This window comes from Lactuca sativa, chromosome 3, assembly GCF_002870075.4.
Source record: "Lactuca sativa cultivar Salinas chromosome 3, Lsat_Salinas_v11, whole genome shotgun sequence".
Taxonomy (NCBI): Eukaryota; Viridiplantae; Streptophyta; class Magnoliopsida; order Asterales; family Asteraceae; genus Lactuca; species Lactuca sativa.
The window spans coordinates 197,634,657-197,649,112 of NC_056625.2; positions in this window are offsets into that span (position 1 = coordinate 197,634,657).

Genomic DNA, 14,456 nt, shown 5'->3' on the forward strand with positions numbered 1-14,456 from the left:
TCAGCCGGAGCTAGTAAGTAACCCCAAAATACCATGCATGTTATTTGTTTTTGAGCTTTGATAGAACAACATGCTAGTGTTAGGCTAGGGATCTTCAGGATTTCATGATAATGTTGCCTGATTTGTGATGCATGTAGCCTAGGGTTTCCTTGTGGGAGATTTTCAGAGTTCCTCTAGTGGTGAGGGTTGAGAGTTATTATGCATGTGGTAGTACTTCATACAAATATGGGTAGGTGTGGAAGGTAGTATGGGCCCGTACTACTGAAAGCACATGACCCATACGCTTATCAGGGAAACCATGACCTCTAGGGTTGGGTTGAGAGAGTTGGATCCCAGGTTGATGGGAAGAGTCTGAGATTTTGTGTGGTGTTTTTCAGTATGGAGATTCCGAGGCATGATGAGAGTGGATCCGGATCAGGATCGGGAGCAGGAGAGGGAGTTCCGGGCGGGTCAGTACCGCCCGAGGTTATCGGTCAGATGAGCACGTGTGAGTTGGATGCGAGGATTCGTGAGATCCTGCGTGATGAGATTGCTGAGTTGTTCCGGGCTGAGTTGCCGGAGCTGTTTGGGTCGATCAAGACCGCCATGGTTGAGTATTTTGATGAGCGCTATGCAGTTCTCACAGAGACGGCTGCCGCGGCGGCTACAGCAGCTGTAGCAGCGGCAGGGGGAGGAGCTGGTCGGGGATTTCAGTATCGGGACTTCGACAATACGAAGCCTCCTACCTTTGATGGAGTTCAGGACCCGATTGTTGCTATGAGGTGGTTATCGGACGTGGAGGGGTGTTTCTTCACGTGTTCATGCCCTGCTGATCAGAGGGTGAGGTGTGCTCTGAACCTGTTGAGGCTCGGGGGGAAGGATTGGTGGAGATTGACCACGGGGTCATATTCAGATGCGCAGAGGGCTGCGGTTTCATGGGATCAGTTCAGAGAGATGTTCAGTACTCGTTATGTTCCGCAAGTTGAGAGGGAGAGATTGGCTCAGGAGTTCCTTGAGCTGAAGCAGGGTTCGGAGTCGGCGACTGAGATCACCAGGATGTTCACTGAGAGGGCAATGTTTTGCCCAGAGTTCGCTTCGGAGCAGGCTCAGATGTCTCGATATCTGAGCATGCTCAAGAGGGATATAAGACAGTTTGTGTCTACCCAGAGGTGCGAGACCTTGTTGGAGTTGCAGGAGGCCGCTAGGAGGCGTGAGTTAGAGATTGAGTTGCAGTTGCGTGAGCTAAGGCAGGCTCCGGTGCAGTCGCAGCCGGCGCCGAAACGGTCCAAGACCGTTGATGTTAGAGTGGGGGATCTGAGCAGCCACACTTGTGGGAAGTGTGGGAGGGGTCACACCGGAGTTTGTAGGTCTGGTGGTGCATGCCGCAAGTGCGGAAAGGAGGGGCACTATGCGAGGGATTGTTAGCAGTCAGCGCCGGTTCGGGATTTGAGGATTTATTATCATTGTCATCAGGTTGGACATTTGAGGGTCAATTGTCCACAGCTTGCTGCAGGACCGGTGCAGGCTCTAGCACCGGCCACTTTGAGGATCACAGGTGGAGGTCAGGGTGGAGCGGAGCCCCCAAGGGCTCAGGGTCGTGCTTATCAGCTTGCGGCAGAGGAGGTCAGAGCAGTACCGGATGCAGCTGCGGGTATGTTTCTTTCTTGATATCTTGTTATCTTGTGATTATTTGTGGTGTATTGTTTATGTGTTGGTATCTTTGTGTGGTTTTCGACGCGGTATTCGTCGTTTTGAGGGTTGTGGTTTGGTTATGGGTTATTGTATTGGGAATTTCGTTGGTTATCATTCATGAGGGTTATTAGTGGAAACCTGGCATTGGTTTGAAGGTCGGGTAGCATCTGCTTTCTGAGGAGCGGTTAGATGCAGGTTGAAATTCTTTCGAGCAGGATAATCGGTGTTGATGTGGGATGTTGATTAAGTTGTTTATGCTTGTGGGAATCAGTCCGCGTGTAAGTATTGGTTTTGTGCAGAGTTATTCTGGGAGGTCGGTGATGGTGACCGGTGGTTGTTAATCAGTGCTACAAGTGGGGGAGAATTGGAAAATTATCCGGGAGATCGATGAGTATTTAAGGGTGCTTAGCTGCTTGGGTTTCAGCAGTGGTTCTGCCAGTCAAGAGTATAGGCTGGTACGAGTAAGTGGCAGGCATGCGGGGCGGGATACAGACCTAGGGCATTCGATTGTGGAGGGCCTGGGAGCAGGCCGGGATCGAGCATGTGTGATTGAGACAGAGTTCGAAACCCTTAAAGGGTTAGAACAATATGCATGGGAGGATTTTCGGGAGAGATAGCTCGGAATGATGAATGCTAGTTGAGCGGTCTGGATAGACTGAAGGCCGGTAGGCGTACCAGTCAGGCCGAAGGCTCGGAGAACGGTCCAGCCAAACTGAAGGCACTGAGATCGGTCCAAATTGGCTGAAGGTTCTGAGAGTGGTCCAGATTGGCTGAAGGCCTGGTGAGGCGGTCCAGTCATGCTGAAGACTCTGCAGGTATTGGTTGTCTGGTTGAGGAGATGGATTGAGTATGTTGCGATGTGTTAGCATCAGGAGGTCTGGCCCCGGGTATTTATCTTGATTAGTGGAGATGGTGCATGGACTCGAGAGTCCTTGCAAGCAGATTCAGAGCATGTGTGTTGCATGGATAGCGGTTATGCTATAAAGGGGTGGTGCAGCGTTGGGTGAGCACCGTGGCACTTGTTGTGGTGACAAGGCAGCCAAGTGGATTTCCTTGGTAAGGAATGAGAGAGGAGTGTAACTCAGAGAGGGAGTGCAAGTTCATGGAAGTGAAAGCGGCAGAGCAGAGTTATGATTAGAGTAATTCGTGTATCGTTATTGAGCAGCGTGGTTGCGGCAGTGGAATAGAAGCACTTCCGGTTTGGGATGTCTACTGAGGTCACCTAGGGAATTCCGCAGGTGTAGAGCCAAGAGGATCGGAAGGGATGCAGGGAGAGAGTCTTGGGCTCTCAGTGTGATTCTGATCAGGGAATTGGATATGTATTAGTGGTTCATCTGGAGGGATGTTTGAGGATATCATCAGTGTATCGGGTTTTCCTAACCTGAGGGTGCTAGAGCTAGTTCAGCATGTGTATGTGATTGCAAGAGGAGAACTCGTGGGAGTTGCTCTGAGATTGAAGAATGGGTCTTTTCGTCAGCATGGAATGGATAGAGTGGGATTCGGATCGGGGATCCTATGGTTCATGGTTTTCTAGCTCATATGGGTCAAGTGATGGTTGTGATTTGGTGCAGTGATGCATCTTGGGTAATTCTTGATTGTTGAGTGTGATTATCAGAGGGTACAGCCGGTGCCTGGTTTGAGACGGTGGTCAGGACACCGCAAGGAAAGGGGAAATGAGTTCGAGTTTCGATGGTTATGCCTTGAGGAACCTGGTCCGGTTAGGGCCAGGTGGCGCGTCGTGGGAGTATTTTGGAGTTGAGTTGCCGTAGGCTTCGAGGACGAAGCCTAATTTAAGTGGGGGAGAATTGTAACATCCCGAAATATCAAGAGTAGAGTTGAAGGGCTAAAAGAGTAAATTGGGAAAGAGCGACTCGGCGAGTCCATGGGTGGACTCGGCGAGTAGAGTCGCGACTTGGCCGTGTGTTAAGTAGCCGACTCGGCGAGTCAGTAAGGTGGACTCGGCGAGTAGGCACTGAGTGGAGAAAACCCTAATTCTCGGGGTTGAGCCCTATATAAAGAACATAACATTCATTCCCCCAGCCTCTTTACTCATCCTCAAGTCCAGAAACCCTTAGCCTTCGTGTGTGAGTGATCATATTGCATTAGGAAGCTTGGAGAAGCAATTGTTGAGGAAATCTTGAAGGGTAGGAGGCTTGGAGCAAGGGGCTTTGCTTGGATTCGAGTTCCATTGCAGTTGGGGCGTTCTTTTGAGGTAATATCTCGTCCTTGGGCTGTTATTCTTATGGATTCATCATTTTGGGGTTTGTGGGGAGTTTATCGTTTGGTGTTTTGGAGTTTAGAGGTTAGATCTGAGGTTGCTACCTCAGATCTGGAATGGAGAAGGGTTGGAATGCCTGAAAGTCCCTGTGTTTGAGTGTGTAGTGAAGCTATCATGTCCCAAACCCTAGCCCTAAAGTGTTAAAGGCCTAGATCTCTTTGGATTCACGTAAAGTTTGCCACTTTACGTGATGGATGGGTTGTAGGAGGCTAGATCTATGTTTTGGATCAATTGCATGGCCTGGAGTGCTTCTGTATGGATTCAGACCGGTGGTACTTGGCGAGTCACATGGGTGGACTCGACGAGTTGCTTGAAGATAAGCTGGAACTCGACGAGTTGGAAGAACAACTCGGCGAGTTGGATGAAGATGGCCTGGAACTCGGCGAGTTGTATGAACAACTCGACGAGTAGGTTGAAGATAGCCTTAGACTCGGCGAGTCTATTCTTGGACTCGGCGAGTCTTGTCGAAGAGTCCCAATATTTTCTGGTTGAGTCGAAAATCGGCGAGTCGAGGGATGACTAGGTGAGTTGTGGGCGAGTGGACTCAGTGTTGTTGGACTCGATGAGTCTTGGGGTGACTCGGCGAGTTAGGTTGCGGATTGAGGGAAGTTCTGAGTATGGGGACTCGGCGAGTCATCGGGTTGACTCGGCAAGTAGAGTCAGTCAGGGGTTGACTTTGACCTTGTCCAAAGGTTGACCAGTTGTCTTCCAGGGGTATTTTGGTAATTAAGAGTATGTATTGAGATAAGTGTTTTGGTGTTCAGTGAAGGAGTTCGTGTCGGAGTTTGGAGCAGCGGGATCTTATCCTTTCAGCCGACAGTTTCGAGGTGAGTTATCCTCACTATATCAACAGGGTCTAAGGCACCAAGGCCGGCCCTTATCGGATTGAGATCCGGGTAGTTGTTGTTATGTTATTGCTTTGATATGTTTGCATCTTGAGAGCTAGGATGGTATATGTTAGAGACCTGATTGAGATCGGTATCTTGAGAGATAGGGAGATGCTATGCTAGTGACCTGTTAGGTCGGTATCCTGGTTAGGATGATGATATGTTATGTGATCTATTTGATCTGCTTGTTGACTGTGAATTGCTATATGATTGTATGTATATGTGCACATGGTTGTTTGGGCTGGAGTTGGGTTGAGGTGGGTCCTGCTTTGCGCTGTAGGCCAAGATACCCAGGGCGGACCGGTTGTTCCGAAGGCCCAGTGAGCGGTCCGGATAGGCTGTAGGCCCCAAGAGGGCGGACCAGACGTGTCGAGGCTCGGAGAGTGGACCAGGCCGACTGAAGGCCCGGTGCGGGCGGACCAGTCATACTATCGACTCAGAGAGTGGACCAGGTGGATTGAAGGCCCGGTGCGGGCGGACTAATCACACTGCAGACTTGATGTATGTGGTTAGATTCGGAGAGTGGACCAGGTGGATTGAAGGCCCGGTGCGGGCATACCAATCACACTGTAGACTCGAGGTTTATGGCTAGACTCAGAGGGTGGACCAGGTGGACTGTAGGCCGGTGCGGCGGACCAGTCTCATAGTAGACCCGAAGTGCATGGCTGTTCTGTGATCAGATATGTTGTGGCATGTTATGCGTGTATGGTATAAGTGGTTGGTATGTTGGGGATATATCACTAAGCTTTCGGGCTTACAGTTGTGGTTTTATGTTTTTCAGGTTCTTCAGGAGACCGTGGCAAGGCGAAGGCGTGATCGTACCGCTCCTCATGATTTTGTAGTAATGTGATTCTGGGAATACGCTAAATGTTTTGTATTGAAAACCTTTTTGTAATGATTTAATGGAATCAAGTTGTTTTTGAAAAATTTAAAATTGGTTGTATTTTTCGGTTGTTACAAGTGATTTTGATAAAATGTTTGAAACCCACGACATTTGTTTCCCAACAAAATCCAGCTTAACTATTTTTCCATGAATGTGATTTCAGTGTGAGCATCAATTCTTTTCTCTATTCACTTTCACAAATTTGACAAAGCCACTTGTCACTGACTACATTGGTAAATGACTTCGTTTCGAATCCCAAAAACGAATGATCCCAACTTCAAATCCGAAACTTTTGTTCTTATCCACAAGTACTAATGAACAGTCTCAAAGTAACTGTTTGGTAACTTGGCCCTAGTTTCAAGGAACTTTATCTGACATAGCTACAACAACGGCTATTGGTGCGCGTTTCAAGAGATGACGTGATCTTCTTCTTAATGACAAACGGTTCAAATTATTTTGGGTTACTTATAAAAGGAAAATCTTCTTTCCTTTTGAAATCACGCGTTCAAGAACTCACAAAAGATCAAAAAGCCCTAATTTTTCCCAGAAAGCTTTCAATCAACTTACAAATGGCTGTTGTTCTGAATTCCACTACCAAAGAAATTGCATCCCAACCTCTGATGAAGATACAAAGCAACAACTATCAGGTTGAATCAAATGTCTCGTTGTATCCTGATGATCTGAAGATGCTGATAGTTGCATTGAAAAGATCAGTTCTAGCCGCTGCCATGTTCAAGTCCTTTGTTGTGCCACTAACTTGGTTGTCTATGGCTGCATCTACTGCTTCATACAATAAAGGAACATATATTATCACTTTCAACTTAGTAAATGAAAGACGAATCCGTCTCACCAAGAAGATGTTCTCACAGTTCTTGGAGTTACCCAATTCACCTCCCTTTTTCAAACCTTCTAACCTTCATATTATGCATATGTTCAACGAGATGGGTCACTAGCCACCACTCGAAAAGATAAGTGATTTCAAAAAGTCAGGGCTTCCCTGCATATGGAATTTCTTGTTTGGGATTTTTCTATGGTGCTTAACAGGAAGAAAAGTAGGTCTTAACAAGGGAAGACAAGAAGTATATGCTATGGTCATGGGTTTGTATTACGACTTGAGTGTGGATTATGCCACTCAGTTGTGGAAAGAATTTACGAAAAGCTTGGAAAGTACAAGTGTAGCTAAGGGAATTTCTTCTGCTAGATACTGGAGTTTGCTTTTGGAGAAAGTGTATGAGAAAGAGGGAATTCAAGTTCCTCAGGGTGAAGACTTTGTTGAGTTTACAAAGTATCAATTCCCAAAGAATGTTAAAGATGATGAGCACATTTTTACAAGTGTTGCAAGAATTCCAGATGCAATGCTAAAGAAGGTGAATCCTACACACAAGATTCTTGTTAAGTATTTGCAGACGGTAAACCCTAATTTCGAAACTGGAGTGTTGCTTGCAATCGAAGCTGGTTCTTCTAAACCATCTAAGAAAACGAAGTCTGATGAGGACAATGTGAAAGCTACAAAGTCAAAATCTTCACCCAATACTATTGAGGGTGATGATACGAATATCGTTGAGGGTGAAGATCAGCCTTCGAAAGAAGTTGTTCTGTCAAAGTCAGGAATTCTTAAACGAATTCAAAGGAAATCATCTAAACGAATTTCGTCTGATGATTCTCTGATTGTTCATAATACTTAAGTTAGCAGTAAAGGAGTGGTAATTCGTGAAATAGCTGCTCCTGTTTCACCGTTATCCAAAAAGAGGCATGCGCATGATGTTGCGAAGCACATTACAGAAAAACGGTACAAGCGAAATCTTGTCATCAGAGATGATTCTTCCGACAATGAAGTTGTTCCTGATACTCCCGTTGCTTCGACTTCTCCTATGGTAACTTCTTTACCTATCATATCTTCGGTTTCGCATGTTTCGACTATTTCTCCTACTTCAACCATTCCACTCGGAATAGTGATTACTAAATCAGTCACCGAGGAGGTTCCTATTTCTAACATCACTGCTAACGTATCTGATACGGGAGCAAATGTTACAATGAGTGTCGATGTTTCAAAGCCAATTGTTCTTTCTTCTTCACTACCACCTATCATTTCCACTCCATTTGTTTCATTACCACCACCATTATCGACTTCTACTTCATCTCCATTGTTTGCAACTATTCTTCAACAACCAATTACTACTCTTTTTCTATCACAATCCACTGACACACCCAAACCTCATTCCCATGATGAAACCGAAAGAGGAGGTTTTGGAGGTACTTTCGAAGACTTGCAATTTGATTCGGAAGAGGAGGAAATTCCTGATCATATGTTAATGTCAGGAAAATAGTTTGAAATCTTGAACATAAAGTTAAACTCACTTCTTCAGTCCTAAGCTGATTCTGGAGCAAAGCATTCGGTTTCGGGTCTTGAGGTTGAATTAATGATCAAGGCAGCTGAACGAAGACTTCATGAGAAGATAGATCTTTTTGATCAAAATATTGAGCTTCGTATCAAGACTCATGCAGGAAATTTTGAAGGGGACTTAAAAGATTTGAAGTCTGTTACGAAGGAACATCATATTCTATTTGTATAAGATGTTAAAAAGGTTCGAGAAGATGTCAGCCTGAAAGTGGAAGAACTGAAGAAGGAAGTATCTTAGGAAATTGGGAATATAAATTCTCAGTAAAATTCAATTCAAGAAAAGGTTGATATAATTGTTGGGGCAGTTACAAATTTTGTCAAAATCTTTCAAGACACAATTCCGAAGTTAGAAACAAAAGCAATTGAAGACAACAATCGTCTTGCGAAATTGCAGACTCTTCTTGAGGAGTTAAAAGCAGTTGTTTTGAAGCCTACTCCAACTTTGTTTTTAACTCCTGAGTTCCTTACTCAGAAGTTGAACTTACTTGATCTGGTTATTCAGAAGGCGGTTGCTCCTATTTCCAAATTTGCTCAAATGTTGCCACCAAATGCCCCACATGTTGTCACAGGGGTGCAAAGGGGAGAATGGAAGGTGAGCAAAGGAGATTCGAAAGTTGTTGGAAAAGTGTTTTCTACACAAATTCCAGTTACAATTCTGATGAAGTCTAATACAATCTCAACAACTATTTTTACTACAAAACCGATTACAAAAGGGATTGTGATTGGCTCAGCTAAAGAAGGGGGTAGTTCAAGTTTAGTGAAATCAAATCAAGATTCGAAAGACAAAGGGAAGGGTGTGCTAATCGAAAAGACTAAAGAAGAAAAGAAAGTAGAGGTGTAGGCTGAAATCGAACTTCAAAGGCATATACAAAGTATTCTGAGGTTGAGAGAAAGTGATCCACCAGGTATGGAAAAAGGTGATCCCAAAAAGTTGTATTCGTATGAATCAATCGAATCGAGAGTTTCATTCAATCACATGTATTCTTTCGAAAAGAAGCCAAGGAAAATTTATTCGATTGCTAACACTAATTTTTGTTAGTTGGACTTTCCGATAAACGAAATGATGTTTATCACTGCTCAATACAAGGTTAGTGAGAAATTCGAAGACCTAGATGATTATACACACATGAAAATTCGTTTTCATGTTGTACTTGGAAAACAACAAGATGAAGTTTGGTCTTTGATCAAGATCAAGAAAGTAGTTGCTATCAAGAAAGATGTCTTGTTCGAAAACATGATACAAAATTTCAGGTATCATGTAGTTCGTGCAAACAATCAAGCAGTCAATTTCAGTGCTGCAGACTTCCCTCTAATGAACTTGAATGATCTTATTCAAGTTGCATTACTTTTAAAAGAAATGGAGGCATCACAACTCAAGGGTACAGAAAAAGAAGTGTTCAGACTAGGTCTTTCTCACATAAAAATCTTAATTGACAATTATTATGATTGTCTTTCCGTGACTGACGAAGAGTTGGCTTCGAGTATGGATAGGAAAGTATCTGTTGCAATGGAACTTTCGAAGACACAGGCTGAGTTAAAAAAGTATGTTGATGGAGAAATTTGTTTAAAACCATTTGGTTTGGTTTTTGCTGGGAAGGACACTAAAGGGAAGGCTAAGAGATTTCTCTTTCAAGTTGCTGAGATCGAAAGATATACAACGTCACAATATACGAACTTTATTGTTCGTATGAAAAACTACAAGAAAAACAATGATGGTGACAAGAAGGAGTTAAAGAAGGTTTTAATGTGGTATTCCGAGATACGAAGGATGATGTACTTAGCTGCTCAGATTCTCACGAATTGAGTAGTTCGACTCATTTACAAAAGGGGGAGATTGTAAGGGTCGAAGTCTTATAAAGAGTCGAATAGTGTTTAGTCTATTTTCGTATGTAATGTATTTACTAAGTCACTTTTGTACGAAGCGTAATAGTTCCAGACTTAGTATTTTTTGTACTCACATGTTCTCAATAATAGGGACTTAGCTTTGGTTTAGACTAAGAAGTTTTTACTAGATTTCGGAGTCTATTTTTGTAACTGAGCTTATTAAGAGTAATAAAACTTAAAAGACTTATTTACTTTCTGAGTTCATTACATTGATCATACTTGTTCTTAATCGATTTCTCATATACAATTCTTCTACACCTGTTGACGACAATCCCTCACATAATGCCCCATCTTTCCATAATTGTGCCACCTAGAAGAATAAGACCGACAAACACCTCAAGAACCTTACCTCACTTCCCACAAGTTTGTCCCCTCTATCCCCCAGAGTACAAATCAGCAAGCTTAAATGTTCATTGCTGGCTGTGACTGAATGGGAGCCTGCTTCTGCTCCCTCTTCTGTATCTCCATCTCGATCTATCGCCTCCTCACTACATCCTGAAGCTCAGCGAGGGTACTATAACATTGGATGGAGACGAACTATCGGATACCCATGTTGAGTACACTCAAGTACTGATTCATCTGAGCCTGCTACAAAGCAGCAAACTCAGAGCATAAATGTGCCCTCTCCGTGAACATCTTGGTGATCACTGTCACCGTCTTAATCGTCTGTCTCAGATCAATTTACTCTGAGCCAATCTATCCCTCTCCACTAAGAGAACATATCTCAAATGGAACATCTTCGTGAAATGCTCTTAAGTAACAGCAACCCTCTACTCAAGAGTGTACGAACTGGTCACCAATCTCCGCTAATCATTTGCCACTAACCGGAGAAGGTTCAGGGTGCACTTGACCTTCTTGTCATCCGACCAATGACATGTGAAGAAACTACCCTCCACAAAATAAAACCACCTTATAGCCACAATCAGGTCCTTTACCCTATTAAACTGTGGGAGATTCATGTTGTCGAAATCCCAATACTAGAATGATCTCTCCCTCGAATCCCCGTAGCAGCAACAGCCGTGGTAGCTACAACAGCAGCAACCTCAGCCAAAGCAACATAGAGATCATCAAAAGGTTGAATTATAACTGTCTTGATAGACCCAAATAGCTCCGAAATAGAACTCCAAATAGCAGCAACTACCTCAGTAGCGATCAACTCATGAATATCATCATCAGTCAATCCCGACCTATCCTGGCCACCAGCTCCCGATCCAGAACCTCTCGTCACCACCATATTGAAAAAAATAAACCAAGATATACATCATAAAGGCCATAATTCATACTGTTATAACCATCATGACAAGTCTAACCCCATATATTTATGATTTCCTTGTTATGCGTATGGGTCCTATGCTTTCAGTAGTACATGCCCATAATACCTTGCACACCTACCCGTATTTGTCTCAATGGATCATCACAAATTACTAGAAAAAAACCTACAACTAGAATACTCATAAATCATGTCCTCACTCTCTCGATAGTGGAAAATCCTTCCTTAATTGGCCTGCTACGCCCACATACTCACTTATGAAACTTGCACCAACCCTACATCCATTCATGCATGCTAATCATACATAACGTTGGATCTTATAGACAGTCGAATACTTGATTCTATCCTAAGACCTTCATTAAACAAGAACAGGAAATAAGGCTAAATCAAACAGTCTTAGGCTATAGGTTCTTATTTATGTACAACTATGATGCACACACTAAGAAATTATAGTAATGATTTCAATTTCATATAACATAATAGAAGTCCTCCTAGGCTATCAGGCATCATACATCAGCCAATTCTATCATGAAATCCCTGAAGATCCCTAGCCTACCACTAGCATGCAGTTCTATCACAAAATTCATCAAACGTAACATAACAAAAGTCATACAAAAAGTCATCAAACCTAACATCCAAAAGTTATGTAACAAAGAACTAGTAAAATGTGACAACCATATATTTTTCCAAAAGCAGTGTAATGCTCAAATGTCAAATACAACGAAAATTATTTGGAATCAACTAAATTAACCTAAAAAATAAAGTGTTTAAATATCTAAGTTGGGATGCATCACATATTAGATATCGTGCGAAGGTTTCCAAAAATATAAAGAATGTTCAAAACCGGGTTATATTGAAGAAATTAAAATCACTCGTATATTTACGACACACCGTTAAAACGCTATTTAACGTAAAAAGTAAAATTCCAATAAAATGCATTTTAGCCTTAAGTATCTAAACAAAATATGTAGAGTTCGTTAAACTATAAACATACATAAAAAGATCACCCAATTTGGACTTCGTATGAAGAAGTTACGAATTTCCAAAGTTTCGTAACAGTAGTAGAGGGCTAAAAACTCGAATTGAAGATCGAGTGTTATTTAGCTAACGCAACCTAAATGAGAGTTGAAGATCTCCACAATAGGAGTAAAATGATAAAAAGACAAACGAAAACTGACGTCGAATAAAGAAACTATGAATTTTTAACGGAGTTTAGGAGTCTCGGCCTATTAAAAATATATCATTTAAAATAAAGTCAAAACTAGCCGACGGAGTCTAAATGAAAGTTGTAGAGCGTAATCTCACCTACGCGTGGATATAAAGAACGCAAAAAACGGATCCCGTACGCGAAAGTTACGAAATTTAGAAGATGAGAGACTGGAGTACGCCCAGCGTAATCCCAGATTATGCCTAGCGTACTAGACCCAGAGTCGAGTCCCATCGGCTGCAACTCTACGCTTAGCTATACCGAAGTCGTAAGCCGTGACACATTTTTACGCCCCGCGTAACCTAAGTACGCCCCGCGTACCGCGTACGCCCAACGTACTCCGGAGGTACGCCCCGCGTACGCCATCCTCCAGCCCTATAAATAGAAGGTTTGAGCTACGGGTTTTGCACACTTTCTCAAACACTCTCTCATACTTCCAAGCTCCAGAGATCATCCCGACACCCTCGATTTCCGCACCCGAGCCCCCAACGAAAGATCTACGCTACCGAGACCCCCGAAGAGTCCGAAGGCGCAGCTTTCTGCAGTCGAAGTTCTGCTAAACTCTAGCCTCTCTCTCTCTTCAAACCAAACGAGTGAGTTCATACCCCTACCTTTCAATTCTTTTCATGTTTTAGGGGGGAAATACAAGTACATTACAAGTCAAAGTATTGTTTTATAAACATAATTATAATGTCTATCTTATAGAGTATTGATACAAACATCTTTATGTTTAAAGGGCTATTATATCACCAAGTTATTCTTACTAAATGGAAACATACTTTTTGAGAAACTATAATGAGTATAGTTGACAAGTTATTCATACATTTTACATATACATCTTGACAAACGAAATACTTTCAAATGAAGTAAAGTCTTTCTTATCGTAAATCTGTTTATACCAAGTAATGTGAGATATTCAAACTTCAACGTACTCGTATGTACGCATTTCAAGTCCTGTATTATATACCATAATCTCTTGGAGGGAGAGCGTGATACTTGTGTATAGATCTATACGGGATTGACAACCCCGCACCTAAACTATTAGCTATAGTTAGACCGGCAGGTCTGGGGTGACAAATGTCATAACACTACAACACCTGAAGAATGTTGTTACAGGCAGTCAGTGTCAATAGTATGGTTATAAAACTCACATAAGAGTATAAAAACAAGTTTGATTTACGAGATTCATATATGCATTAAGTTTTCCACATTATTTTTAGCACAAAGTTTATCATTATTATTCAAGTATGGAACATACTAACGCACTCCAACTCTGGGAACTTTTCAAACCATTTATAGAAAATATTGGATTTTCTGAAAACCTCGTTCATCGATTTACTACCAAAAGGGCATACTTTTCAACACAAAACACTTATGAACTCACCAACTTAAATGTTGACACTTTTTCGAAATCACTTGTATTTCTCAGGGAATCAGTAATACAGGTAACCACCAGCTTTTGAAGAAGGAACGCAAAGGACGTTTATCATTAAACATTTATATCATCATGTTGTAATATTCGTTTGCAAATATGTATAACGCAAAAATATACGTTTTTATTATATATATGATGGTTGTGTTACTTTCTTTACAATATTCAATTGTTGTGATACTACGTGAAGTCATCCACCCCCGAATGTTTCTGCCATTCTAGTTTGGGGGTGTGACAGATTGGTAACCGCAGCGATGGATCAAATGAGCAACAACGGATCGGGAGGAGGAACAAACAGCTTTACAAATGGCCAAGGTCAAGGCCGTTCAGGGGTATGCACTTACAAAGACTTCACCAACGGAAAACCTATTCCCTTTTATGGGACTGGGGGAGTATTGGCTCTATCTCAATGGATAGAGAAAACGGAAGCTGTATTTGAAATTTGCGCATGCCCTGAAGAAAGCAAAGTAAAGTTTGCTGCTTTTACTTTCTCGGAACGCGCCCTGACATGGTGGAACGGCCACGTCAAGACACTAACCCTAG